Source organism: Rutilus rutilus (assembly GCF_951802725.1).
Source record: "Rutilus rutilus genome assembly, chromosome: 3".
In the NCBI taxonomy this organism is placed as follows: Eukaryota; Metazoa; Chordata; class Actinopteri; order Cypriniformes; family Leuciscidae; genus Rutilus; species Rutilus rutilus.
The window spans coordinates 7999604-8003426 of record NC_140211.1 but is presented as its reverse complement, the minus strand read 5'-3'; the positions used below and the strand labels follow the sequence as shown (position 1 = coordinate 8003426).

At 45.9% G+C, this 3823-nt stretch overlaps 1 long non-coding RNA gene across 1 annotated transcript; it reads left to right on the top strand.

Moving 5' to 3' along the window:
• On the top strand, positions 1-2767 carry LOC311288126. Its single transcript, XR_014626884.1, has 3 exons — positions 1-432; positions 2034-2054; positions 2517-2767. It is a non-coding gene; the product is annotated as an uncharacterized lncRNA (long non-coding RNA).
• Positions 2768-3823: the final 1056 nt, after the last annotated feature.

The window sequence follows — 3823 nt, the reverse complement described above, 5'->3', positions numbered from 1 at the left end:
TCTTGCTCTGTCTTTTTCTGTTTCACGTTCTTGCCTAATTGCTTTACTCTTTCTTAAGCTCTCCAAATAACTCCAGTTCTGTTATCACATTAACAAATTCTAAAATTAGCAATAAATTTGTCCCTTCTATCTATGATTAAATTCCTACAATTCGCCCTAGATTCTCAGATCACTCCCCCTATTTTCCTACCTAACGAAGCATCTCTCTCTAAAGCCTGGTTCAGGACTGTCCTCAAAGCTACAGCTGTCTCCCTTCCAGCATACCGGTCATTCCTGCAGGATCGGGGCAGCCACTACAGCAGCCGAACGTGGCATTTCTACTTCAGCTATCAAGATGCTGGGCAGATGGTTTTCCTCTTTATGCAAGTTTTATGCAAGAAATAATTCTAAAATCATTCTGGAAGCTCAGCAAGCTCTTCAGTAACGATTCAGGTAAATCCTCATGCAAATACTGGTGGTGGTGTCATGTTGCAATTAATCTGCAATTAATCTGCACTGAAACTATAGCTCGCATCACTCGATAAGCGGATAATGCGGTCTGTCTCCATGTGGCTATTGCAGCCTCGTTTCGTGTGGTCTGTTTGGTCTTGTCTCTCGTCTATGTGTAGTCCATCACGGCCTTGTGGCTGTTTGTGGACTTGTCCTGAGTGGCTGCCTTAGCCGTGTTCTGTGTGGTTGTTCATGGCCGTGTAGCCTATTGTGGCCTGGTCCTTATGGCCCATCGTGGTCTCGTGGTCCATCGCGGCCTCTGTTCTGTGTGGCTTAGTAGCCTTGTGTCTTAGGTTTTGTCTTTGTGTGGCATTAGCAGCCGTTGTGGCTCCTAAGCGGTCTCGTCTCTGTGGTCTCCCATGGCCATGTGGCCTACCGTGGCCTTGTCCTGCAAGGCCCATCGTGGTCTAGTGACCTCTAGAGGTCGTGGTTTCATGTGGCTTAATGGCCGTGTTTATGTTTAGCTTGTCTACGTGTGGCCTTTAGCGGCTCTGTGGCCTATTGCAGCCTTGTCCTATGTGTGGCCATTCGTGGTCCGTGGTCCATCGCGGCCTGCGTTCTGTGTGGTCTATCATGGCCGTGTGGCCTATCGTGGCCTTGTCCTGTGTGTGGCCCATCGTGGTCTGTGGTCCATCGAGGCCTTGGTTTTGTGTGGCTTAGTTGCCTTGTCTTATAGGCTTGTCTCTGTGTGGCATTAGCGGCCGTTGTGGCTCCTAAGCGGTCTCGTCTATGTGGTCTCCCATGGCCGTGTGGCCTTGTCCTATATGTGGCTTTTATGGCCTCGTGGCTCGTCGAGGCCTTGGTTTTATGTGGTCCAATGGCCGTTCGGTCTATCGTGGCCTGTCCCGTGTGTGGTCTTTTGCATCTTATGGCCATCGTGGCCAGCTATATGTGGTCTATCATGGCCGTGTAGCCTGCATGGCTCGTCTGCATGTGCCCATCGAGGTTTGTTGGTCCATCGCGGCCTTATGTGTGGTCGAGCCGGCCTTGTGGTCAAGCATGACCTTGTGTTTATGTGCGGTCCATCGTGGCCTTGTGGTCAAGCATGACCTTGTGTTTATGTGCGGTCCATCGTGGCCTTGTGGTCAAGCATGACCTTGTGTTTATGTGCGGTCCATCGTGGCCTCGTGGTCAAGCATGACCTTGTGTTTATGTGCGGTCCATCGTGGCCTTGTGGTCAAGCATGACCTTGTGTTATGTGTGGTCCATCGTGGCCTCAATGGCTTTTATGTGCAGCCTATCAGGGTCAAGTGGTCCATCGCTGCTTCGTCTCTATGTGGTCATCACGACCTCGTGCTTTATAGCTATTATGTGTGGTCTTTGGACCTTGTCTTTATGTTGTCTATCACATCATGTCTATGCACAGCAAATTTGGTATTATGGTCCATTGAGGCCTTGTCTAAGTGGTCGTCATAATCAAGCAATATTATGGCTTTCATGTATGGTCTATCGTGACCTTGTCTTTATGCAGTTTATTTTTTAATATATTAAATAATTAAATAAAGCTTTTTCACGTTATTCTTAACGTTTCTTTCTCATTCCAGGAACTGCAGGATCCACGACTGGTGGGTACTCTTACTTACAGTTTCTTCGGGGGTGGGCTCCGTCCCGGCGGAGGTATTCCTCCACCTATCTTGGGGGTGGGTTCCGTCCCGGCGGAGGTGTTCCTCCGTCCGTCCCGGCGGAGGTGTTCCTCCGTCCCCCGGTGGAGGTGTTCCTCCACCTATCTTTGGGGGTCGGCTGCGCCCCTGCCTTCATCTTCAGGCGGGATTTGCAGATTCCGTTACCCTCGCATTGCTTGCTAAGGACGGGGCCTACGCCAAAGACTATGCTTGCTGAGCTATTAATAAATTTACTCTTGTTATATCATTTTATCTCCCGAGTCTTTCTGGTAGAAATGTAAGCTTAGCGTTAAGTTCTGCCAGGAAGACTCAATCAGCGCGTTATGAATTAACTCACTTCTAACCAATCATGTGTTAACACTCTCAGTATAAAAGAATGGTACTTACATCCGTCTGAGTTCGCAGATACTGACGGCGCCAATTACCTCCATCCTCCCCAACCACCTCCAAGATGGTCCTTTCCCTCCATCCTCCCCACCACCACCAGGATGGTCCCTTCCTTTACCTCCAGGGGGTCGGCTGCGCCCCTGCCTTCATCTTCAGGCGGGATTTGCAGATTCCGTTACCCTCGCATTGCTTGCTAAGGACGGGGCCTACGCCAAAGACTATGCTTGCTGAGCTATTAATAAATTTACTCTTGTTATATCATTTTATCTCCCGAGTCTTTCTGGTAGAACTAAAAAAACAAAACGGTCAGCAATAGTTTAGTGGCATAATGCATGAAGAAAGATTTGTTAATAAATAAAAATTCAAGACAAGTTTCAGCACATGAGTCTTTTTCACCCATTCATCTTTGGGATTGAGGCAGGTCTGTCCTTGTTTCAGAGTGGCAATGTGTAAGACAAAGAAGGTTTAATGAAGGCAGATTGAAAAACAGATTAAATAGATCATAAGAGACAATATTCATTTGAATCTATCATGCATCCAGATTGCACTGATCTTTGGTGTATATCACACTCACATGATCTGCATGTTTGCTGAAAGTGATTGTGCAACAGGAGCTTCTTCAGTGAACCTGTACATACTGTATGTATGTACATACCATACCGTATACATCCGCTTCGCGTCGGGGTCCTGATCAGCCTGTCGGAGTTGTATTCGCTATAACAACCTGGCTGATCAGGACCTACATTATCCCTTACTTATTTGGGGATTAAAACCTGCCTTGCATTTTGAAAGCTGTATATTTTTGCTTAGCTGTATATTCAACTAACTAGATATTTTATCATGTTTCTTCTGAATTTCCAATATCATTAATATGCAATATTTACGGCGAGTGAATAAAATGAATATCATATATATTATTATGACGTTTTGTGTGAGTCATTTGTAGTTTGTTTTTCTTTTTTCTTTTTTTATGGGAAGTATCTCAACAATAAGAGGTAAATGTTGTTTGGTGTCATATTAAAGAGGGGTTTTGTGCTCTTTATAACAAAGTAGCTTGTAAACAATTGTAAACTGTAGTTTTTCTGCTGTCTGGTTCATTGAAAAAAAACATTACTTTTTAGAATTAGCATCCACATTCTATTGGGTTCTAAAGGGTTAACTAGCTTTTATAACATGGAGCACATTTACCATCTAGAAATCCTCTTCAAGAATACAGGACTACAGGGTTCGAATTACGGGGGAGCTAAGGGGAGCTCGGCTCCCCTGAAAAGGACCTGGGCTCCCCTGAAAGCCTACTTTGAGACATTTAGGGGGAGCTCTAAAAC